The sequence below is a fragment of the Panthera tigris genome, chromosome B1 (genome assembly GCF_018350195.1).
Source record: "Panthera tigris isolate Pti1 chromosome B1, P.tigris_Pti1_mat1.1, whole genome shotgun sequence".
Taxonomy (NCBI): Eukaryota; Metazoa; Chordata; class Mammalia; order Carnivora; family Felidae; genus Panthera; species Panthera tigris.
Window position 1 is genome coordinate 25,651,010 of NC_056663.1, and position 26,346 is coordinate 25,677,355.

At 43.2% G+C, this 26,346-nt stretch overlaps 1 long non-coding RNA gene across 2 annotated transcripts; it reads left to right on the forward strand.

The window, feature by feature from the left end:
- Positions 1–3,285: 3,285 nt before the first annotated feature.
- LOC122237612 lies at positions 3,286–26,056 on the forward strand. 2 transcript variants are annotated; one of them, XR_006216196.1, is made up of 3 exons: positions 3,286–3,398; positions 20,679–20,823; positions 26,026–26,056. It is a non-coding gene; the product is annotated as an uncharacterized LOC122237612 (long non-coding RNA). The 2 variants fall into 2 exon arrangements; XR_006216195.1 differs by having other exon boundaries at positions 3,286–3,391.
- Positions 26,057–26,346: the final 290 nt, after the last annotated feature.

The following is a 26,346-nucleotide window of genomic DNA, read 5'->3' on the forward strand; positions in this document are numbered from 1 at the left end:
GTCAGAACTGGATTGTAGGATACCCGGCTAGTGTGGCAGAATAACCATATTTGGTGACCAGAGTACAGGGGTATAGAGTGCCAGGTTACAGGAGAAATGCCAGAGTGTTCTGCCTAGAGAGTTTACTGTGTAACCGACATTATCTAGAAAAAACAAGTCGTTCAATCATCATAGCAATCTGGTGAAGTATTATTACCGTCCTTCCTTTGTTGAGGAGGAAACTGAGGCCCAAGTCATCTAGCTTGTAAGTAGGTTGATGGGGTTTGAACTGAGGTTATGTGACTCTAGAGCCTGCAATTGTGTGAAGTAACAAACATATTAGCACTTAGCAAACCACAGGACCCATATTAAATTCTCCTGAATGGCCATTATTACACTTAACTCTGCTTTTTCCAGAGAAGGTGTGGCAGGGAGGTAACATGTGTTCCATGAATCTCTGGTGTCCCTACTGAGCCAGGATGTAGCCTTGGATGGCAATTGCCACTTGTTTTGGGCTGCATTTCTGCAATCCCACCAATTTCAGACACTGAGAATTACTACAGACCTCATACCATCCCTGGGCTAAGCTTCAACAGAAGGACGATGGTGCTGGCGAAAAGCTTGAGGTAGGAGGAATTGAAAGCAGATCTAGGGATCTATTACAAGCTAGAATAATTGAAACAAGCCTAAAATATCTGCACAGAGAAAACTCATGCTCCATAGTGGTTATCAGGGAAAAGAAGGTCTTTGCATGCATTGGGTTTATGAGCATTAAGGCATCAAGGCATGGTTGTTTTAAAATGAAGTGTGGGGGCGCCTGAGTGGCTCAGTTGGTTGAGTGTCCGACTTTGGCTCAGGTCATGATCTCGCAGTTCATGGGTTCGAGCCCCGTGTCGGGCTCTGTGCTGACAGCTCAGAGCCTGGAGCTTATTTCGGATTCTGTGTCTCCCTCTCTCTGACCCTCCCCCGTTTATGCTCTGTCTCTCTCTGTCTCAAAAATAAATAAACGTTTAAAAAATAATAAAATAAAATAAAATAAAATGAAGTGTGGTCAGTGTCCTAAAGCTTCTTTTGAAACAGCATACAATGAGAAATAGATAATGTGTGTAAACTAACCACAGTGCCATACAGAGAGCAAATATCAGGTAATTTATAATGGTTTTATCATTACCTTCTGTCTTCCAGTATATAAACGTTGGAGAACCTATGGTTGGAATGAAAAATGTGCCTTTCCCCAAGTATTCCTAGGTGAGAGGGAGGTTTTAAGTAAACTGTGCCAATTTCAGTGTCTCACCCAAAATGAATAACCAAAAGCTGCTTGGTGCACCTGAGAAAGATTGAGGGTGACCAAGGCAGATGGCTCGGCCTCATGCTGTTCCCAAGGTGGTGGCTTCCCTGAAACCTCTTTCAACAAGAAACACAATTTCAGGACTCACATCATTTCATGAATCAGCTGCTTCAGTAGAACGGACTCTCACTTGGTCCTTATAATTAGTTATCATGGCTACACGTCTCCAATATAGAAATGTGTCCAAGTGTCGTGAAACATGTACGCTTCAAAACTATTATAACCAAAAAGATTACAGCTCTGCTTGCTGATGAGCAAAATAAATGTTACTCAGCCCCATTGAGAGCTAGTTCTCCCACCTTAGATTTCTTTAGATCTGAATGGTTCGAAAGGGACACCTACCAAGGATTCACGGCTCAGTACAGTATGGGTATATGAAGTCATTTTCCATTTGGTTGAGTATTAACCCTCTCTTTATTTTTATTGTTATTTTTTTAATGTTTATTTTTAAGACAGAGAGAGATACAGAGCACGAGCTGGGAAGGGGCAGAAGAGAGAGGGAGAATCCAAAAATAGGCTCCAGGCTCTGAGCTGTCAGCCCAGAGCCCAACATGGGGCTCGAACCCACAAACTGTGAGATCATGACCTGAGCTGAAGTCGGACGCTTAACCAACTGAGCCACCCCGCAGCCCCTAAACCTCTCTTTTTTTTAAGTTTATTTATTTATTTTAGGAAAGAGAGAGCATGCAAGCAGGGTAAGGGCAGAGAGAGAAAGGGGGAGAGAGAGAATCCCAAGCAGTCCCCATGCTGTCAGCATGCAGAGCCCAATGGGGGACTTGATCTCATGAACCAGGAGATCATGACCTGAGCCAGAATCAATAGTCAGATGCTTGACTGACTGAGCCACCCAGGTGCCCCTTAACTCTCTTTCAAAATGCCCGTGTAATACATCAATCGGTAATGCATGACCCAACTTAACTGGGTCAAGCAGAACAGCATCATATCCAAATAGACTGAAAGCTGAAGAAGGCTCATGTCAGCATGAGTATGATGAAACCCCCCTCCCGCTCTTCCCTTGGCTTCTGCTTGGTCTGCAGCAGGCCACAAGTGAACAGTTGATGTCTAGATGGATGGATGGTGCCAGTGTGAACCTGTGGATTCAATATTAATAAATCTTCCCATCTTTTTTTAGATAAAAGGCAAACAGAAATAGAAGTTCCACAGTGAATCTTCTCATGCACCCCCACTCTGGACACCACCATTCCCTTAAGGCATAATTAAAGAGTTACAGAATGTTAAAACTAGAGCTCCTCCAAGCTGATTATTTTAAGGATTGATGTGTACAAAGCACTAGTCCTTGAAAGTTTTTCACAGAGTTGTTTATTCTGAACAAACTCTCCCTGGAAGTTACAATTTCATGCAATATTGCTTTTCAGCTATTGTTCTCCTCCTACATGGTTTGATTGTCTCGCTCCGCAAGATTGCAGTGCTGGCTGTTCCCTCTGAGAGTTTGTGGCATGCCCGTGATGGATGGACCAATTCTAACATATAATAGCAATACATTTCAGTTTGCTAAATACTGTCACTGAAGTGGACCTCCAGTCCCCAGGGAGCAGTGGGATGTGTGGCCACAAAAACAGTGCAGTTGTAGGTCACGTATATTTTTATACACAAAGATCAGTCATCTCGTGTCATGTTTAAATATGGTATGATTAAAGTATTTAGGTATGGTTAGGTAATTTTGTATATATTTTATAATAAGAGTAGAAACATTAAAAATCACTTTTCTTGTTTGTGCAAAAGTAACATTATTTACCATAAGAGCTTTTTACTGTCTGGCTTTAGCAACAGTGGACATTTTCTCTGAATATGAGCTCAGAGAAGACTTGCTGATTTGAGGACATCACTAACGTTCCGTGAGAATCAATGAAGCTTCTCTGCGATTCCTGCTACCGTGGAGACGTTTCATAGCCGAGAAGGCAGAGGGACTATCCATGGATACAAGACACAATCTAACATTAACTATTTCTGCAGACTTTTCTCGAGACAGATGTGTATTAATAAGCATAGAGACTAAGGAGGAGTTCGATTATCCCTTATGTGAATAATGGCAACTCTTAGACCGTAAGTAGTAAGTACAGCTGGATGTTTCATTCCTGGTTTCAGCATATCAATCAGCCTAGTCCTCTACTTTGGGCCAAGTAGTACCCATCACCTGGGGAAGTCTAGGGCAGAACCCCCTGCCACTTTTCCTTATTTTCTGAACTCATTGCCTATCCACAAAGCAAGTCATTGGGCAGCCCTCGGGAATTGCTCTCTCTCTCTTTTTTTTTTAAGATTTTATTTTTAAGTAATCTCTGTACCCGACATAGAATTCAAACTCACAACCCAAGGCCAAGAGTCACATGCTCCACTGACTGAGACAGCCAAGTACCCCAGGAATTAATTCTTTTGTTAAATTCAGCAGCCAACAGAAAATCCCCTCCATTATGTGTATTTTGTGGTTGAGGATGTAAGCAGAGTAATAAATGTGTCTCTTAACGACTTGATGGGATAGACGATCTCCTCTAGGACTGAGTTTCTATAACTCTAGTCAAACATCAAGTGGCACTGGTATTGGAGAAGCTTTTTCGTATATTTGCGTGTTTTTCGAACATACAAAGAAGTTGAAGGAATAATACAGAGAATATCTGTGCACCCATGTCATGGATTTAATATCAGTATCATTAACATTTTACTGTCTTTATCTTTCTGTTTATATATTTATATACACACACACTTTTCCCAGTATGCATTAATGATCCTTGCATAACTGATTATTTCATTGGTATTTGTGGTGCCGTGGCTTGGATCGCTAGGGAAAGGGATCTCTTTTCTTATACATTGTGGCCTGCAGGAGGGCCCCTCAATCAATTCTCTATCTGTCCTCACTACCTCTTCTTGGCCGAGCAGATCCCTTGCTCCCAGGACTCTACTCTCCTTCTGGTCACTCATAGGCTAATCACCAATCTTGCTGATCCATCTCAGTAAGTTTTCCCCCAGATTTCCACTAGAAAGGGATTCCTATATGTGCCAAATGGCCGCCAGCCTCCGTGGGTCCTTCAGTTGGGTACCAGTAGAAGACGTCCTCCCCAACTCCTCTTTTGGTGCTGAGCCATAAGCTGGACCATGAATTATGCCCCTGGGAACCCTGGGCTCTCTAATTCCATGCTGTTTTCTAGATGGGAAATCAACAATCTATCCCAGAGGGAATGCCTCTGAGCTGCATCTTAAAAAAAAAACTGGCCACGGTTTAACCCCACAAGTCTTTGGAAAAGAAAATTAGTGTTCTGTTACAACACAGCATGGCCACAATACCATCTCCCCAACTGGGAAATGTGGCCCCTTAATGGATCACTAAATTCTAACACTATTCTTCAGTTAGACCTATACCACAAAGACTAGGCAAATGAACAGAAATCCCTTATGTTCAGGCATTCTTTCTCCTAAGGGACAGTAAGGACCAAGTGGAGAACTGTAAGATTACAGTTGCCAGCCTCCAATTAGGACGACCTCACCCATCTCCTATGTCTCCTTCGGCTCCTGCCGAGGCATCCTCATCTCAACGATCCCATTATAGTCCCCTGCCATACCAGGGACCTGCCTTACTCTCACCATCAAAAATCCATCCCCTTGTGGAGGTAGCAGGTGGCGAATTTGGGATTCAATGGGTGCATAAGCCTTTCTCCCTGGTGGAACTAAAACAAATCAAAGCCAAGCTAGGGAGTATCTTTGATAACCCTGATGGATATATTGAAGGCTTTCAATGCATTACCCTCACATTTGACATGACTTGGAAAGACATGGTTAGCCTGGGACAAACACTTTCTGACACTGATTTAGAAAGCGTTAAAAAGGAAGCAAGAACGTTTGCAGATAGTCTGCACCTCTCCAATCCTAAGTACCCTATTGGGGAGACTGCAGTCCTACCTGTGGACCCTGGGTGGGACTATAACAATGAAGCCACCAGTGGGAAAGAAATCACTTCTTTATTTGTATTAAGGCAGGGCTCAAAGGGGCCCACTATAAAGTCATTAACTATCATTCAGACCCAGAAGAAAATCCATCCACCTTTCTAAATAGGTGAAAAGTGAGGCACTTGGGTGGCTCAGTTGGTTGAGCATCCAACCCTTGATTTCGACTCAGGTCATGATCCCAGGGTCATGGGGTCAAGCTCCACCTTGGACTCTTGTTCTGAGCATGGAGCCTGCTAAGATTCCCTCTCCCTCTGCCCCTCTCCCCTGCTCGCTCACATACACACACACTCTCTCTCTCTAAAATTAAAAAAAAAACAAATTAAATAGGCTAAAAGATGTCTGCACAAAATACACCAATCTCAATTTAGACTCCTATGAGGGATGAATACTTTTCTAATGCAATCAGCCTTGACATCAGATGTAAACTACAAAAACTGGCTCAGGAACTGAGAGCTACCTTAGATGAAATGGTGACCATGGCCTCCACAGTCCTCTATAACCATAATCAGGAACCAAAAGGAAGGCAAAAAGAAAGGAAGTCAGGCATGCCCAAATGCTAGCAACGTTACAGGGCCAGGCCACCTCCAAAGGCACCCCAGCAAATAAGGAAAAAGGCAAAAATAAATACCATATTTGCTGACAACAGGGCACTGGGCACTTCCTGTTACAAAGGCGGGCAACAGGGGCACTGGGCTGCTCTCTGTCCCTCGACCTGAAGGAGGCAAGGGCCAGCAACAGCATCCCGGATGATCGCCCAAGAGTGAGGAGGCCCTCTCCAGTCGGCCCCACCTTCAAGGATCCACATGACTGGACTGGAACCAAGGGTGCAAATGGATGTGACAAGTAGGCCAACTGTTTTCCTACTTGATACTGGGGCCACCTCTTCTGCCTTGACTCCCTTCTCTGGACCCTCCTCCTCTAAAACGTGTACCATTGTGGGAGTGTCTGGCTGACCAGCCATCAAACATTTCACCAATCCCCTGTTCTGTGTTTGGGAGGGACAAGCCTTTGCCCATAGTTTTCTAATTTTGCCTGAATGTCTCAGCCGATTATCAGGCAGGGACCTCCTACAAAAATGGAGAGCCGAAGTCATCTTTGGGCCTCATACTGAAAACCATCTGTGGAACATGCTGAGGGCTCTCTTAACATCACCTTCACCAATTCCAACATAGATGTGAAAAGACTGGGATTCCCTAGTCAACCCTGATGTCTTGGATCATGGAATTGTACTAGAAGGGCAATATCAACCACACCCATTATAATTCAACTTAGGGACCCCCATTACTACCCTCGTAAAAACAATACCCTCTCAGACCTGAAGCAACCCTGGGGCTACTGCCCATAATTATCGGTTTTTTAAAAAAAATTTTTTTAATGTTTATTCATTTTTGAGAGAGAGAAAAAGAGAGAGCACGCAGGGGAGGGGCAGAGCAAGAGGGAGACACAGAATCCAAAGCAGGCTCCAGGCTCAGAACTGTCAGGACAGAGCCCAACATAGGGCTCAAACTCACAGACTGAGTGATCATGACCTGAGCGGAAGTCAGATGCTTATCTTTTTTTTTTTAAGTTTTATTATTTATTTTGAGAAAGAGAGAGTGAGAGAGTGCAAGCAGAGGAAGAGAAGGGAGAGAGGAAGAAAGAGAATCCCAAGCAGGCCCTGTGCTGTCACCAGGGAGCTAGATTTGGGGCTTGGGGCTCAATCTCATGAGCTGAAATCAAGAGTCAGATGCTTAACCAACTGAGCCACCCAGGTGCCCCTATTACCAAGTTTTTAAAACATGGGCTTCTTATCCCCACAATTTTACCACGCAATACTCCCATCCTAGTAGTTAAGAAAAAGGACAACAGCTATTGCCTAGTCTAGGACTTACAAGCTTTAATGAGGCTGTTATACCCCTTCACACAATAGTGCCAAATCCATATCTTATACTGATCAACCTCCCCCAAACAGCCTCTGGTTTATGGTCCTGGACCTCAGAGATGCTTTCTTTTGCATTCCATTGGCCCAACAATCCCACTTTCTGTTTTCATTCAAATGGGAAGGCCCCTGTGAGCCCACCAACAACTTACTTGGACAGTACTTCTGCAGGGATTCAGAGAGAGCCCCCATGTGTTTGGCAAAGCCCTCTCTAAGAATTTACAACACTTACAACTTGATGGGGGAACTATCCTCCAATATGTGGATGATTTGCTCATTGGCTCCCGCACTCAAGTGTTGGCCATCCAACATACTGTCCAAACCCTAAACTTTTTGACAAATCTAAAGCTCAATTGGTACAGCAACAGGTGTCCTACCTGGGAGTTATCATAACCCCTGGGAGACACAGTCTTTCCCCAGAACTAATCTAAGCCATAATTAACTTATCCATGCCTACCACCCGTAAGCAAATGAGGGCCTTCCTGGGCTTTACAGGATACTGCAGAATCTGGATTCCCAACTATGGACATATTGTCCAACCTCTCTATGAGGCCCTGAAAGGCAAATCAGACTCTACTCCTCTTAATTGGGGATCTTGGCAACAGTTGGCTCTTAAGCAAGACGCCTGCAATAGGTCTGCCCAACCCAGCCAAGACTATCCAACTTTATACCCATGAAAAAGAGGGCATCACTCTGGGAGTTTTAACAAAAACTTGGGATCACTCCGCATCCCATGGCTTATGTTTCTAAATGGCTTGACCCCATAGCCAGAGGATGGCCACCCTGTCTCTGAGCCCTCAGGGCCCTACCCTTACTAACAGAAGAAGCTCTCAAACTAACATTGGGAACACCCATATAAATCTTCACCACTCATCAAATTCCAGACCTCATAACTAATCAGGCATCAAATTGGGTCTCTGACAGCAGACTTCTAAAATACCAAATTCTACTAAAAAACCCTCAGCGTGCCTGGGTAGTTCAGTCAGTTAAGCGTCAAACTCTTGATTGCAGCTCAGGTCATGATCCCATGGTCGTGAGATGGAACCTGGTGTGGGGATCTGCACTGAGTATGGAGCCTGCTTAAGATTCTCTCTCCCCCTCCCTGTCTCTGCCCCTTCCCCGCTTACATTTTCACTCTCTCTCTCCCTCTCAAAATAAATATTAAAAAAAAAAAACCCTCAAATGTCAGTCTGCAATTGCAGGGTTGTCAACCCCACGACCTTATTACCAATCTGAAAGCATGACACAAAAGCCTTCCGTTCAGGCACAAAGATCCTTTCCACGTCCACAAAGCCTCGGCCTGACCTCACCAACAACCTTTACAAAATCCTGATGAAATATGGTTCACTGATTGTAGTAGCTTCATGGAAGAGGGCAAGAGAAAAGCTGGTTATGCCATAATGCCTATTCTACCACAGAGGCATAAGCCCTCCCAAACAGCTCATCAGCTCAACTAACTGAACTCATTGCTCTTCCTAGAGCACTAGAGCTGGCTAGGGATAAGAGGGTTACCACCTACACTGACTCCAAAGATGCCTTCTTAGTCTTCCATGTCCACACAGCCATTTGGGCAGAAAAAGATCCCTCACATCCACAAATATGCCCACCAAACATGCAACCCTCATAACCCACATGCTTGAGACTGTACACTAAGCCAAGGACGTGGCAGTGGTCCACTGTAAGGGTCATCAAAAAGGGGACTCAGAAATAATTCAGGGCAACCAGGCCGCAGACTGGGCTGCCAAGGAGGCAGCCCAACAAGAGCCTCCCCTACAGGGGCCTTCATACCCAGCGCTCTGTCACTGCCACTGACCAAATACACAGAAAAGGACAGAGTCTGGGCAAACAAAAAGGGATTTTTCCCAGACGACAGCAGATGGTATTCGTTAGATGGCATCTTGGCCGTTCCTTAAAATCTTCAGTGGAAACTAGTTAAAGCCCTTCATGACCCCACTGACTTAGGGGGAGATGCTTTACAAACTCTCGTTTCTAGAACATTCCCAGGTAAAGGACTCTACCAGATGGCTCAACAAATAACCTCCTCTTGCCCCACCTGCACATATAACAACCCCTAGGGCACCCATTGGCCTCAACTAATCCAGCCGATAGAGAGGCATGGATCCCACCCTAGGGAAGCCTGGCAGATGGAGTTCACTCAGATGCCACCCTGCAGAAGAAACAAACACCTCCTCAGGCTTGTTGACACTTCCATGGGGTTGATAGAGGCATTACCTACATGGACTGAAAGAGCAATTGAAGTGGTCAACAAACTTCTCCATGAAAGCATCCCTCGATTTGATCTCCCAAAGTCACTTCAGAGCGACAGCGGGCCCTCCTTTGTGGCCGTCATGGTTCAATCCGTCTCCAAAGCACTGAGTTTCAAATGCCACCTCCACTGTGCTTGGAGGCCACAGTCCTCTGGGAAGTAGAAAGGGCCAACCAATACCTAAAAGATATTATTAAAAAACTCACACAAGATACACCACCAAACTGGAAAGAAGCCTTGCCAATCACCCTTCTCTATCATCGCACACTCCCAAGGAGGCCCAGGGTCTGAGTCCTTTTGAGGCCCTCTATGGATGACCTTTCCTAACTACAGACTTCCTGGTGGATCCAGAGACTCTAGGGATACAAACTCATGTTATGTCTCTATCCAAAGACCAACGGGCTTTAAAGGAATATGGCCTAACAGTTTCCACCACCAAACAAAAGCACCTCCTCTATATGAACCTGGTGACCAGGTTCTAATCAAGGTCTGGAAAGGTGGCTCTCTTGCACAGTTGTTCTCCAAAACAGACATGCCCCGGATCTGCTAACAGCGGCACAAGGAGGAACCTGTCCATTCTTGCAAGAGGAATGTTGCTTTTATGTCAATAAACCCCTCGAAGTCCAACAAGACATACGGGAACTTGTAACCGGGGCCACCAAACTTGAAAACAAATACACACAAACCCCCAGGTGGAATCCCTCCTCTTCCACATGGCAATGGGTTATATATACCTTTTATTCCCCTCCTTCTGGGGCCTCTCTTGATATTACTCTTTGGACCCAGACTAATCAATGTATTAGTATCCTTTGTCTCCTCCAGATTACAAGCCATCAATATTCAATTGGTCCTCAATCAAGGATGTCAACCTTTAGATGCCTGCAACTCTCTCCCTTTCAGAAGTGCCTTGGATGGACACGGCCAGACACCATTGCCTTCTCCCCTCGACAGTCCGCAAGTGATGGACTCACTAAATCTGCCCAACTTCTCCTAACAGTTCAAAGAAGTCACAGCGGTAATCTTCCCAATGCCCAATGATATAGGGTCCAGTCACTTGATGGGGGGGGGGGGGTGGGGGGAGCGTTAGGCAGTCAGGTGTGAGTGAGAAGGGATAAAGCAGGTGCTGGCCACACCCTCCGAGCCATCCTGTGGGGTTAACCGAACAGGAGAGGCCTAACCACAGAGCCTCTGTGCAACAGCCGCAAGGGGACTTCCAAAGAGCTGAACATGTGCACAAAAAGTGCGACTTGCCCTTAGGTAACTCTGAGCCACAACAAAGCCTATTAGAAACTCATAAATATGCAATACACAAATAAATACAGTTATAACAGAATGCATCATGGGTAGGCACATGCACAGAAACCAGTGTGTATAACCACCAGCTGTCCATCAAAAATGTCAAAGCCAAATTTACATACGCAAAAAGCTAGGGCTTCTTGGGGCCATTGTCACCCGCACTGTGACATTGGCCCGCTTTCTCTTTTGCAAGTGCACTATACTTATTTATTCAATAAACTCTATCTCCCCATTATGGTCTCAGGTCCCCAATTCTTTGGTGCATCAGGGACAAGAACTGAGCGACCCAGTAACAGTTGTTAAATGGTGATTTTTGGTCTATCATTCCTTCAATATATATGAGCCGACATTCTTCTGAAAAAAACCTATCACCAGCAACTGATGATAATTACAATTCCTCTCAAAAAGACATGGTAAAGAGTTATTTATTTTTTTCACTAAAAAATGTCAAAGATGTTTGCATAATAATAGGCTCTAGTGGTGGTAAGCACTTCGTTTTCTCCCTCCCTCCCCTCCTCCCTTCCTCCCTTTCTTCCTTCCTTTCTTCTTTCCTTCCTCCTCCCTCCCTCCCCTCCTCCCTTCCTCCCTTTCTTCCTTCCTTTCTTCTTTCCTTCCTCCTCCCTCCCTCTCCCCTCCCTTCCTTCCTTCCTATTATTGTGGACTCATGGATTCTTATTTATTCATTGAGTTACTATTAAAGTCACAATTTTCTTGAACTTCAAAGAAGTCTAAAATTTGGCCAGTCGCAGGCCCTTCAAACTGTGTCTCTTGTATTTGTTTTACTTTTTATTTGAAATAATTTCAAACTTACAGAAAAGTTGCAAGAACAACACAAAAAGCTTTTTCATTTGTCACCTAGTCATTAACATTTTACATTTGATCTCTCATTCTCTCTCTCTTTCTGCTGTTTTTTTTTCCCTGAGCCATTTGAGTACATTGTAGTCGTGATACCCATTAACTATAAACACTTCAGTGTGCATTACCCTAAAACAAGGCACTGTCCTAGGTCTCTGCAGGACAGCTACCAAATCTGGAAATCAACAGTAATACAAGATTACCGTCATCCCTAACTGCTTCAGTGGCCTCCTCACTCAGAAAGAAGTTTAGTGCCCAGTTCTTGGTAGATGGGAGGCATTTAGAATGTTACAATATGCGATCTAAAAACGAAATATCTGTTTCCTATGTGGTGTTTGCACTTCTGGTAACTGTCTCTAGAAATGGAACATTATTTCACTGAAAATTCTTGGATTAAGGTCTGGTGGAAGAAGATAATTGAGAGAAGTTAGCCATAAATCCAGTTCATTACTGTTGTTCTTCTCCAGCAAAATACATTCTTTTTCCATATAAGGACATAAACAACCACAAATAGTTACAGATTTACTTAAGAGCAAGGCTTAAAAAGAAGATTCCCAAGCATATGTGGGGCCTTGCTGACTTTAAAACTGCTTTTACTGTACTTGATCTTTTGAGATGCAAACTTACTTAGAAGGCGCGTTAAAGTTTTCGGATATTGTAAATGGGTTCCAGGTCTTGGTCTGTGCATAGCAAAAGTGACTTCTTGAGATAAGGGTGTGAGATTTTCAAAACAGTCTCGAGCTCTCAAGGGTCTGTAAAATATGAATACTGGTGCTTGCTCCCCCCGCCTTCATGCTAATGGGATTTTTATTATTTTTTTCTGTCTCCCACATGCTGTTTTAAAAAAGGGTTATTTTCTATTTAGTTTTTGGAAGTAATTTTTTAACAATGAGACCCAGTCTAAATAAACTGTGAGGTGTCTTAATTACTTATTAATATAATCTTGTGAGATTCTTAAGTTACAACTGATACATGTAGTGAAAGATACATACGTATATTACAGACATGTATCACTATGTGCAGTTATACTATATGTGACATAGATAACTAATATAGATATGTAAGTGATATATACATATATAGTTATACCGTATGTGATACATTATGATGATCACTTTCAAATCAAAACATATCACATATCACTCATGGATAAAATAGTTACATGCCATAGATTCTAGGGCCATTCTATTTTAAACCCCTCCCATGATTTGTTACCTTCGGAGCTGGTATATTACCTTTGGAGCTGGAATAGACTTCAGGTTTAAGGATTTGTGGCTTTCGTGGTCTTCTGTTTCTAGTGGCCATAGCAGGGTTATACCAGAAGCTTGGACTATGCTCTCTTTCTTCATCCCTTCCTTTCCTTCATGTGCTTACCCAAAGATCATAAACATGTCAATTCTTGACATGTAAGAGGCAACTGTCTTGCTGGCTTCCCTCATGAGCTTCTCTCTTCAGGAGTTTGCATTCCAATGCATTCCTTCCATGAATAATTAGGTCCCCAAACCTCCCGTCCCTGCACTCCCAATCAGGATCTGAGAAACAGCCTTCTTTTGGTGGCTTACTGGTTGCACTGCTTTCCATGTGAGTTTGACCTTAGTCCTTTCCTTCTGGTCCTCGGGTCATTAAGTATTTTATGATCGTTTCCCATTCTCAGGCCTGCCCGCTCTTTTTTCCCACTGTATCTGAGGTGCGAGATAAGCCACATGATTTTTCCTTTTGTAAACACTTAGAAATATGTTCTGAACATGCACAGGGTAAACAATACCTTTGATAGAAAGTATAAATATTTTCTCAATATATGTTTACATACCTATTGCTTAGCCATATGATTTATTTGCACTCGACGAATGAGGAAGCCAGTGTGCATCTCTGTTTAAAAAGCCTCGTGAATTTTTTCTCCTGGAAATCCTACTCTTTCTAAGGGACACAGGCCCACTATGAAAATGTGCTGTAAAAACCCTAACCAGTGATCTCCAGTCATTGCCAAAGTGAAGGGACAGCTCCCATTTCATGAAATGAATTTGTTTTGATAGCAGCCGCTTGGATTACATGCTGTTTACAACCCTTTGTTAGACGGAGAAGAGGGCCATATGCGAGCAGTGTGACCCACGTGACCACAGAAGAGCGTCAGTCCTTTCCATGTGCATAAATATGTCCAGCCAGTCTGCCTGGCAGGCATGCGAACTCGTGCTTCCCCACTTCCGGACCAACCAACGACTATTTTTACTTATTTATGACAGCCTATCTCCAAAAAGAATGTGAGGCAGCTTGCAAAATTGATTAATAGCCATCAGAAAAACAGACTTCAGGGCCAAAGTCGGATTTTTTATCTGGAAGAAAGTTTCACCACACTCAGCATCACAGTTGATCAATGCCAGGAGCGAGCTAAAAATTGCATGGGAAGACTCATTAATGCTCATTATGTACTTTCTGAGCTCCGGAAATACAAATGCACTTCAAACATTACATAATATCTCAGGTTACATCAACCTAGACCACTTGCCATCATGGAAATGTTGTTGACAGCTTCAGAAAATAAAGGACATCTGTGTAACAAAACATACAACGCTTGTCTTTAATGAGGGCCACTCCTTGCCCAAATAAAAATCCGGTCCAGCTACAAACACACTTTTCTTATAAAAGAAAATAGGAGGTTTGGTGATTTGCTGTTTGCCAACCTGAAGAACTACCATACCCAGGAAGAGTTTTTTTTTTTAAACACATACAAAGATTTCCCCTAAATAAGACCTAGAACTTTGGGATGATATTGTATTTCCCAGTATGAATCTTTCAGTGTGGGGATCTTGAGCTGTTTTGGATTTTCCAAAAATGCATGTTGTAAAATATGTCCCAAATCTGAATGCCCGTGTCCAGCCCTCACCATTTCTTGCTTGGACTATTACAGTGGCCTTCCAACAGGTCTCCTTTTTTCTAAGCTCATCGAACTAAGGTCTGGTCTCTACAAGGCAGACACCGTAATCTATGAAGATGGAAATCACATCACAAGTGCCTCTGTTCGGACTTTTCAAAGGCTTGCCATCTCACCCAGTTTTGTGATTTCGTTACATCCCCGACCTCTCCCTCTTAGCTGCTACTCTGATTCTAGCTCCTGCTCATTCCTTTTGCTCACTCTGTTGCTATTTATTATAGTTCCAACATGCTGAGCCACTCCTCCCTCAGGTTCTTTGTACTTCTGTTCTCTCTACCTAGAACATTCTTCTTCCAGTTATCCCAAAAGTTTCTGCCTCAACGCCTTCAGGATTCTACTCAAATGTCATCTCACCAAAGGGAACCTTCTCTGGTCACCTTATATGAAACAGCACACCCTTTCTCTCTGTCAATATCTTGCTTTATTTTTCCTCGAATACTTTATCATCGGTTGATATATTATAAAGATTTTTATTAGTTTGTTTGCTGTCTCTCTCTCTCTCTCCCAACTAGAATGTAAGCTCTATAGAGGCAGGATTAAGTTTTTATCTTTCTATATTCTGAGCGTTTTGTATTCTAGAACGTTGCCTGGCAAAGTGCTCGCTGTTTAATGAACAATTACATTTACCCACAAGCTAAGATATGGCATTTATTTGCTTTTGATTGAAATCCCAACTGAATGTGATAACACTGGTGAGGTCACACAGATCAAAAGTTCTGATCAGAAGTCATTTGGGGCGCTTGGCTGCCTCGGTTGGAAGAGCATATGACTCTTGATCTTGGGGTCGTGAGTCCAAGCCCTATGTTGGGGTAGAGACTACTTACAAAAATAAATTAACTTTGTAAAGAAAGTCATTTATAGCAGAACATCATTACCATTTTTTTTTATTGTCATCTCCCTAAGGGTATTTTTCGACATTTTTTCCCTAGTTACCCCTCATGAAATTTTAATACCACAGATATATTGAATGTTCTTATGTGGTGTATATATACCCACATATCTATATACCTGTGCTTTATGATTAAGAGTAAGATATTTTCACTCAGTCCATAAGAACTAATTTTTGCCCCTATTGTGAATGCATGATCCGTATCTACATTGCCTAAAATTGGGAAAGCCATTAGTTAGTATATTGCAGTTAGCCTGGTGGATAAAATCATCTTAAATATGGGGTCCAGGGGTGCCTGGCTGATTCAGTCGGTAGAGCATGTGACTCTGAATCTCAGAGTATGAGTTTAATTTCCGCATAGAGCTTCCTTTAAAAAAAAAAAGGGGAGTCCATAGAAGAACAAACAATGGTCCTATTTGACTCTTTAAAAAAGTGGAGAAACATGAGAATAGGTGCTAACTTCCACAATTACCTCGCTGGGCTATGTCTTCTATGAGCCAGTTCTATTCCTTCTTCCAAGTAATTGACAAACTGTGGAAAACACAGGAAATACACTGCACACAGAGCCCCTGCCTTTGGTTTCCTGACTAGCTTGCAGGCTATATTGATTTTGATTGTATGCCTACTCTGTGTGCACTCTTTGTATTTTTCAATGCTTTAAGATATTTTCTCCTGCCACATTCATGAGTGAACTCAGACCACAAGCATGCAAGAATCAAACAAAAAGCAATAATAAAATAATACACATGAAACTATGAGAAGTGTGATATAATAAGGATTGTATATTTGCTCTTTATCAATGGTTCCTGACAGAGCCTCTAAAACCCTTGAATATTCTGAGTGATGGGAGTGTTTCTGTTATTCATAACAAGCCCCTTTCAACCACAGGGGTTAATGTTGATCAAGTGGCTCTTGGTAGGTGCCTAGATAGCTATGGGATGGGGGCTGGTTGCCCGGAACCGTGTGATTGGACGGTTGGAACTCTCATCCTCAGCCCCAGGACATGCAGAGAGAAGAGAGGGGCTGGAGATTGAGGTCAATGATTTCATCCTATGTAGTGAAATCTCCACACAAATTCCTAAATGGCATGATCCGCAGAACTTCCGGGTTGGGGGATGTGTCAAGATAACGTGAGGGTGGCGCCTGAGAGCCGCCATGGCAGCCCCATGGTATAACCCCACGGTTATACGTCGCCCCATGAGTCTCTTCCATCTGGCTTTTCCTGAGTTGTCTCCTTTATGGTCAACTGGTAAGTGTAGGGAAAGGGTTTCCTCGCATTCTCTGTAGCAAATTCACGGGAATCCCTGATTTATAGCCAGTCGGTTTGATGTACAAGTGGCACCCTGGAACTTGCAACTGGCATTTAAATGAGGGCAGTCTTATGGGACTGAACCTTTACCCTGTGCAGTCTAATACTACCTCCAGGCAGTATCAGAACTGAGTTGAATTGTAGGATACCCAGTTGGTGTCCAGAGACTTGGAGAACTGGTTGTTGGTGTGGAAAAAACCCCACACGTTTGGTGTCAGGATCGTTGTGAGGAAAAACACCCCAGAAGAAGATCTGGTGTCATCTTGGACAAGGACAAGGCAGTACATAATTAAGTACCAGATGACTGGTCTAAGAGCCCGTGATCTTCAGTGTCTCCTGAGAACCTCCGGAGAGGTGCCCGAGAGGCTGCTGCAGGGATAGAGAAGGGGCAGGGTGTATATTAAATAAATGAGAGGATTTTAACCCTACCTACTTTGTCTTCCAAGATACATTCCGATAAAATTTCATTTGCAGCAGGATTTAGGAGAGCATTAAGATTTATAAAAAACTAAAAAATACATAAAAGAAGGGGCACCTGGGTGGCTCAGTCAGTTAAGCGTCCGACTCTTGATTTCAGCTCAGGTCAGGATCTCACGGTTTGTGAGTTTGAGCCCTGCATGGAGCTCCGTGCTGACAGCGGGGAGCCTGGTTGGGATTCTCTCTCTTCCTCTCTCTCTCTGCCTCTCCCCTGCTTACTTTCTCTCTCTCTCACTCTCAGAACAAAGAAGTAAACTTTAAACAATAGTTTAAAAATAAAAAAATAAGATGATTTAATGCGACATGAAACCACTTTTGGTGCTCACCCCAAGCGCTCCTGCACCTTCGTTTCCCCTGTCCCTGAGTTCTTGATTTTGCTTCATTATTAGTCAGTTTGATTGTATTGTCGAGGAATGTTTTTTTCCAAAACAGGACGTGAATGATACATTTTTGAAGTTGCTGCATTTCTGAACATATCTTTATGTTCACTACAGTTTATGTACAATACAGTTTGGCTGACTACGACAAGCTGGATCTCAAATGATTTTGTCTTCATAGGATATAGGAGTTTCTTCTCATCGCCAGCTGTCCACAGGTGAAGAGGCAGGTGAATCTTACCTGCTTTCCCTTTGTTTTGTAGGTGGCTTGTCTTTTGACCTGGGTAGGACTTATATTTTTTTCTATCCTTATAATTCAAAATATGTGCCAGGATGTGTCTCTTTGTATCTTTTACTTCACGTTTGCCTGGAATTAAATGACTCTTAATCGCCACTTACAGCTATGCAATCGCCTTCGACAAGTATTTTTTTCAGGCCTTTTTTCCAAAACCAACTCACCTGTGTGACGAGCTCAGTTCTCTTTCTTGACGTCTTTTCACATCTATCCACCTTATTTTTATTCTGTGATAATGCAAGTGTGTTTCCATGGGCCTAATTCATCGTCTTCCACTCCAGGTGTGTCCTCCGCACTTCCAAAGATGATTTTAATTTTCCTATTGCGTTCTTAGTGCCCTTTCAGTCCTTCCCTGTGCCATTAATGACCCTCTCCCCCTTTCCTCTATGTTACAGTTCTCTCATCTTGGACTCTTTATTTCTTCCACAGCTTTCATTTCCTAGAAGCTTTGCTGTCTCTCATGCAACTAAGGGTGTTTTACTCCTAGTTTCTATAATAAATCGTGTTCAGAAGTTTGTCTTTCATTTGTCTTCCTGTGATATTTCCTTTCATTTTTTTTCTTCTTTTTTTTTAACATTTGTTCATTTTTGAGAGACAGAGAGAGAGCACGGGTGGGGGAGGGGCAGAGAGAGAAGGAGGCACAGAATCCAAAGCAGGCTCCAGGCTCTGAACTGTCAGCACAGAGCCCGATGCAGGGCTCAAACTCATAAACTGTAAGATCATGACCTGAGTCGAGGTCAGAGGCTTAACCGACTGAGCCACCGGGGTGCCCTTCCTTTCATTTTTTGCAGGAAAAATTTTTATAAGCCCCATTTAGTTTTTGACTTTACTTGTAATCAGTAGAGACTCATTCAGTGTTTGCCAACAGAAACATACCCTAGATGAATCGCTGTTGCTCCCTGACCCTGAATGTAGATAATGAATGAATTCCCCGCTTAGATTATTAGGGGAGATAAGTTGATAGCTATTTCAGATTTCTAACTGATATTCATCTACTGCAAAATAAAAAATTATTTTTTCCATCCCCAATTTCTCATTCTCTGTGTGAGAAAATGACTACATAAAACAGTTTCCAGGGTTCCACTTTCTACTCCTACCCTTTGAGCTCTTTGTGCACAAGAACCATAGCCTTCTCACAGCGACGGAGGTGGCCGGTCTCCTCTTCTCCCTGGACACAGGCCAGTCTACCTATCTCAGTTCCCTTGCAGTTTGGATTCTAGCCAGAGGAATGAATGGAAGTGATGTCTAGTGCTCCTAGGTCTGACCAAACAACAGCTTCCCTATGCAGCCCACTCTCCCTTCCCATATCTGCTCACTGGCCGTTGGGAAACAATAGAAGCCACATGTTTTTATTGAGGTATAATTGATATTCAAAAGACTGCATATGATGGATGTGTACAATTTGATAAGCATGGGCTTACACACACATCTGTGATACCACCACAATATATAATAAACATATCCTTCAAAAAAAATCCCAAAGCATATCCATCACCTCAGAAGGTTTCCATGTGTCCTTTTGTGTGTGTGTGTGTGTGTGTGTGTGTGTGTGTGAGAAGAACACTTCACATGTGGGGTGCCTGGGTGGCTCAGTCGGTTAAGCGTCCAACTCTTGGTTTCAGCCCAGGCCGTGACTCACGGTTCATGAGTTCAAGTCCCACTGGGGCTCTGCATAGCTGGTCCGGAGCCTGCTTGGGATTCTCTCTGTCTCTCTCTCTTCCCTTCCCCTGCTCTCTTTCTCCCTCTCAAAATCAGTAAATAAACTTTAAAAACAAAACAAAACACTTCACGTGAGATCTACCCTCTTAATACATTTCAAGGTGCACAATACCACATTGTTGACTCGAGGCTCTACGATGGAGCCCTAGAATTTAAACATCTGGTATAACTGTTGACTTTACACCCTTTGAACTGCTTCCCATTCCCCCTACCTTTCTCCTCAAGAAGCCACATATTTAAGAGGGCAGAGCCTGTGGCACCTTGGATCCCTGAATCGCTGCGCGCAGACCCTGCCTCACCTCCTCATCACCATCGTGCAACTCAGTTTTGACTACTGTGCGAGGGAGGGAAAAGCTCTACTGTATCAACTGAAATGTCAGCGTTTATTTGTTTCAGCAGTGAACATACTTAAACCAATATACATTCTCCTCCTTCTCTTCCTTCCCATCGCAGTTATTTCCTGTGAGTGGCTGGATCTGGAGAGACATAGGCTTGGAGAAGAGGGTGGGACTCCCGTAGGTAGGATGACAGTGCGTAGGCTACCTGCCAAACCACAAGCCTGCGGATAGGGACACAAGTCCTGTTTTCTGCTGTGTACAGCCTGCGGGTTTTGAGTCCTGTTCCATCATGAGGTATTTTCTTATACTTTAGGTGATTTTTGCTCTTTGAAGTGAAGACTGAAGAGGGAGTGAACCACCTGCTTCTTCCCAACGCACCTTCATTTTCACTATTGGTCATGGGAGTTCGGTCCTCATTCCATGTGTGTTTTCCGCCAGGCCTTGGTTTTGGTGATTCCGGTATTAAATTTTTTTTTTTCAACGTTTTTTTTTAATTTATTTTTGGGACAGAGAGAGACAGAGCATGAACGGGGGAGGGGCAGAGAGAGAGGGAGACACAGAATCGGAAGCAGGCTCCGAGCCATCAGCCCAGAGCCTGACGCGGGGCTCGAACTCACGGACCGCGAGATCGTGACCTGGCTGAAGTCGGACGCTTAACCGACTGCGCCACCCAGGCGCCCCTTAAATTTTTATTTATTTGTTTGTTTGTTTGTTTGTTTGTTTTTAGTGTTGAAGCGGACACCTCTTGGAGTACGTGGCCTATTCCAGAGACGTGCTGTTTCTTCACGAACCTCCAATTTGATGCTCATCAGCCAGGGAAGAATTGGATGTTTCAAATAAGATGAAAGGGAAGACAACATCGACCTCGGATGGTAAGACAAGAATCAGTACTTTAGAACATGTTTTGAACCAGTGAAATATTGTTTAGAGTGTTCTTACCATGATAATTGAATAACAACAATAGTGACACATTACATATGAGTAACGTTAGACGGCCTATAGGTTATAGCTTTACCATAAATGACCTCTTTGGTCAAAAAACATCCCCTAAAAATTCAGGAAAAATACAAGAGAAAGCGAATTAAAGAGTAGTAGAGTAGAAAAAGCAAGAAAAAAAAATCAGATGCATGTAGTGAAACAATTATCAGTGGATGTACGTTGCATTTATTTTACCTGAAACATTTAATGCCCTTTGTGTTTTAAAGGACAATTTAGGGGCGCTTGGGTGGTTCAGTCGGTTAAGCATCTGACTCCTGGTTTTGGCTCAGGTCATGATCTCACGGTTCATGAGATCGAGCCCCACATCGGGCTCCACTCTGACAGCGTAGAGCCTGCTTGGGATTCTCTCTTTCCCTCTCTCTCTGCCCCTCCCTTGTTCACACTCTCTCTCAAAATAAATAAATAAACTTTAAAAATAAATAGATAAATAAATAAAGGCAAATTATATTTTTAGACTCAAATAGTTCCTCATTTATTGTTTCTACTTTCCCTCTTCAACGCATTATCTTTACTACAGTCGGGATGGGGTTTTTTGTTGTTGTTGTTTTCTATAAATAAGATCACATCAATCCCCAACTTAAAACCTTTCACTTGGAATAAAATCCAAATCCCTCTTACCTGCAAGATCTGGATTCTGACTCCTTTCCAATTTCTTTTCATTTCACATTTTTCTCCACCCCTGCATTTCTTCAGCCACACTGGCCTTTTGTCAGTTGCTCAAATACACTGAATTCTTTCCCACCTTAGATCCTTTGCCCACGCCGATCCCTTGACCGTGAAGCCCTTCCCTGCATGCTTCCGATGGCTCCACACATCTCATGTTAATGTCCCTCCTGAGGTCAGGCCTCCTCTGAGCCCCTGTGTGTAACTTAGGTCTCCACTGCTAGATATTTGATTCTAGCAATGTATGTTTCAGAGCACAAGGCCACACTTGTTGCATTACTTGGTCAGTGCACTAGACAATCCCACTGGAGAAGAAGGGCCACGTGGTCGGTGAAGAGAACTCAATGCCATGGCCATGGCATTTAGTACCGTGCAGGCACGCCGTAACTCCATAATATATATTTTTTAATTGTGGTGAAATACACCGAAAATGACCATCTCAGTCACTTTTAAGTGCACGGTTCAGTGGCAGTAAGTACTTTCACATTGTCGTATTGTCATTCAGAGAACTCTTTCTATCTCACAGATGGGCTCAATACCTGGTCCCTTTAGTAAAGAATAAAATCCTTTGTAATGTAAAAAAAAAAATCCCTCCCAATTTAACCATTAGAGAAGTTCAGATTTTAATATACCTGATTTAATTTTTGGGGTTTTTTTAGTCAAATTCTTTTTTTTTTAATGTTTATTTTTGAGAGAGAGCGAGAGGGGGAGGGGCAGAGAGAAGGGAGAGACAAAAAATTCCAAGCAGGCTCCATGCTGTCAGCACAGAGTGCAACGTGGGGTTTGATCTTACAACCCTGAGATCATGACCTGAGCCTAAATCAGGAGTTGGATGCTAAGCCGACCGAGCCACCCAGGCGCCCCCTATATATCTGATTTTCTTAACTAAGAAACACCTGTCAGGTAACCAATGCATACAAAAGAGCTCTAGGAATATTTATAGGGATAGACTGGGAAAATCAAATGTCACAGATAGCTCTGAGCAAAAAGGCTGAGAAAAATAATGTAAATAGGAAACTAGGTACATTAGTGGGTAAATAACGTAGAAGCAGCATATACATTTAAACTATCTTTTGCCTGTAGATGCAGGAAGATCTTTTACAAATGAATCCTTGTTTAGATGCTGAATTTCCTTCTAATGTGGGTTCTCCGAGGAGCATGTGGCCATTTGATTACATAAACAAGTAATTGGAAGTGTTTTTACTCTAAGACAAGAAACTACCCAAGAGATCACTTGTATCTGGGAAGAGTCAGTTTGGTTTGATTCCTATGAGAGGCTTGCAAAGCTGCGAGATCGTTAATTGCTTTGGAACTCTTACTGCCAGACGAAATCCTGTAGTATGTGTCCACAATGCTCAGAATATTCAACTAGGACTTTTGAGACTTGGAGAGGAGGGAGACATAAATGCATCTGAAAAAAATTTTTTTCAATGTAATAAAAAGGGATCAAAGCAAATTAGAGACCATAGAGCAGATATGTACAAACAATTATATATTTATATAGTGTGCATAAATACTAATTAAAGTAAGTGGTGAAGGAGTGAGGGGAACTAACCTAATCTGGTTGGAAGAGAGTGTCCCCAAAAACAGTGATTTCATGGCCATGTAAATACTTTTCAGAACTAACACAATTATCAGGCATGTAGCTCAGATTGCATACTTGACAAGTGAATCCTTCAGACCCGCCAGTAAGCTTTGTAAATGCCCTTATAAATCATTATGTCTAAAATATGTCATCGCAATGAATTTTTATAAGAGATCTTCACGAAGGTCACCACATATTCAGCCAGGTCAGTTCTTTTAAGCTCCAGGGGATTTTATCGTGGCTTAAATCAAACCCTAACTAATCAATGGGAATTAAAGACAGGCTACAATCAACCCAAGAGAGGCAGTAAAAGTAAATGAACTGAGTGCACATCTCCAGGAGGTGTGTTCTCCAGGTGGAGAGTTTCTCATTACTAGATACCATCGGAAGGCAGCGCTGTCCTAAAGTGCTGAGCTCTGCAGTACTTTTCTGTTCCTATCAGTTAGCATAACATCATCTGGCTGCTGCTCTGGGTATTGATGTTATGTAAACATGCTTACGTAAGGAAAGGAGAAATAAACACGCAACCAACGCAGCCCGGGTTGCTGATGGATGCCAGAGCACGCATGTTTTGAATTGTGCTTTACACGCAACACAAAGCACTACTCTGATAAATTGGTACAATAAGTTGCAAGCTGTTTAGAAAATGGCATCAAAATACACAGCGTGGTTATGCATCTATTCTGTCTTAACTGGCTTGTCACTTCCTACGTAGATCCATCTGTATTCCAACTAGGCCCTAATGGTTTATGCTTATGGGACACCTGGTTGATTTCTTTCTCTAATGCAAAATTGTGTCTGTAGTAAAGCCATGTCTCTTTGTTAACATTGTACTTGGAGATGATTGTCCTAGAGAGCCACTCCGTGTCTCTAGTTCCTTCTCCCCAGAAATGCCCAGACGCATCCTGGTTGCTATGAAGAACCGTGGCTCCGGGTTTGAATCTAGACTCCACCTCTTGTTAGCTGTGCGACACTGAAGAAATTACTTAACTGCGGTTTCCTCATGGGTAAAATGTGGGATAGTACCTATCTCAAAAGAGTGGTTAGCAGATTAAAGGAGATAAGGTAGCAGGGCCTGGCACACAGTAGCTAATAAGTGGTAGCTACTTTGATAATAGAACACCCCGCTGCATTTGATGATGTGCACACCAGCCTTCATGGTCCCCTCCAGGGGGCGCTGTGAAGGAGCTCTCTCGCAAACATGAGCAGAGGAAGCCCCTCAGCCACAGCGCTGCCTTTGGTAGGTCCAAGGCCGCTTCCCCGTTCTTGCTGGCCTCACCTCCCAGGCCATCCTTTTTTTTTTTTTTTTTTAAGTTTATTTATTTATTTTGAGAGAGACAGAGAGGGAGGGGGGAAGGGCAGAGAGAGAGGGAGAGAGAGAATCCCAAGCAGGCTCCACACTGTCAGCACAGAGCCCGACATAGGACTTGAGCCTACAAACCATAAGATCATGACCCGAGCCAAGATCAAGAGTTGGACGCTTAACCAATGGAGCCACCCAGGCGCCCCAGGCCATTCTTCATATAACATAAGCCTGAGTGGACCTTCATTGCTTTGCCACCAGTCACTTACAGGTGGAAACCATCCCTGGGCAGAAATCAAGAAGAGCCCCTGTGCCCCTACTGGGCATGTGCAGCTGGGTCAGAGCACTGACTCAATGACACACACCCCCTCTTCCCTTCTTTCCCACTCACACCTTCTTCTGGAGCCCTGATGTCTGCTGTGCTGCCTGCCCCTTGGGAGCTTAGCTCTTATGTGTGGTTAAGTAAGCAACAGCTGTGAATCATACTCCTAACCTACACATAAATTTGGGGAGGCTTGTTTCTTGTATTTGCTTAGCTTGCTTCCTGAGAAATGATGTCTCCCTCCTTTATCCCATATTGACTAATTTCTGGGCTGGCTGTGGCCATGATAACCTGTGGCCCTTGCAGACACTGTATAATTGGCCAGTTCTGTTCTTACTGCCGATCTATCACAAGGACAGTCTATGATGAAAAGAAAGTATCCGAGTTGGTCACTTTTCTTGACCTTGGTCTTGTTGTTGGTGAAAAAAGACTTGAGTTCCAATGCCTTCTAAAATTACTCCCAGGCATATTTTATTTAGACGTATAGAGGTTTGTTTTGTCTTAACAAAGATCCTAGTCAGTGAATGAGCCATGTTTTAATCTACCTCCTATGCCCTAGGGTTATAGGGATGGCCAAACACAGGACATGGGTACTGGGCAGATGAGACCCGCAGAAGAATCGTGAGTCACATATACTCACGGCCTAGAGGAGGACACTGATGTCATGTGGGACCACACCAGAACAGAATGAGTAGCTAAGGGCTGTGGCAGGCGGACTTTGTAGTGTTGAGAGAGTGAGGTGGCACCTGGTTCCCTCGGTGGTTTGTTTGAATAATTCTGCCAGTTGACAGATGACTGAAACCCATTCCTTCCAGATAAGCAGGAACTGCCTCTGGTTTCCTTGATAAGGATGGTTATTTGGCTGGGGACCTTATCCATGAGGTCCACTAGGACAGTCAAGCCCCCTCTTCCAATTTTACCAGATGGCAAGGTGGTCCATGATATAGGGCCTTCATTTTAGGTCTTATACCAGACCTGTCAACATTGTGAACCTCTCATTCTGTCGGTGAAGAACACCAGAGCAAATGGATTTCCCAATGGTGACCATAATTTGCTACAGGACCTTATTTTTTCCTACATGTGACCCAAGACTATGACGAGGTAATATTGTGAGAAAGCAGCAATCGTTTGGTATCTTAAGGCAATAAGGCATATTATTTCATTTCCTTAAATATGTATGTTGTTCTATTCCTTCGATCTAGTTCCCAGTCATTAAGAGGGGAGGAAGAGAAGTTTAGGTTTCCCAATTTGGATGCCTTCTCAAAACAACAGAAAGGTATGTCATTTTCTTTTGTATTGTATATCCTCTGCTTCACAACCTCCCCCCAACCAACCCAGCGCCGATAAACAATTGTCTTTTCTTACATATTTCATGGCATATTTGTATTTCTATTTTTGGCAAAATTATAAAGCCATGGAGGCTCAGTGCATGCCCTATATTTTGCAAAGGTAATTATCAGAAGGATAAGAACAAGGGGCCATTGTCTCTCTTCTCTGTGCCTTAGGTTATACAGCACTCTCCG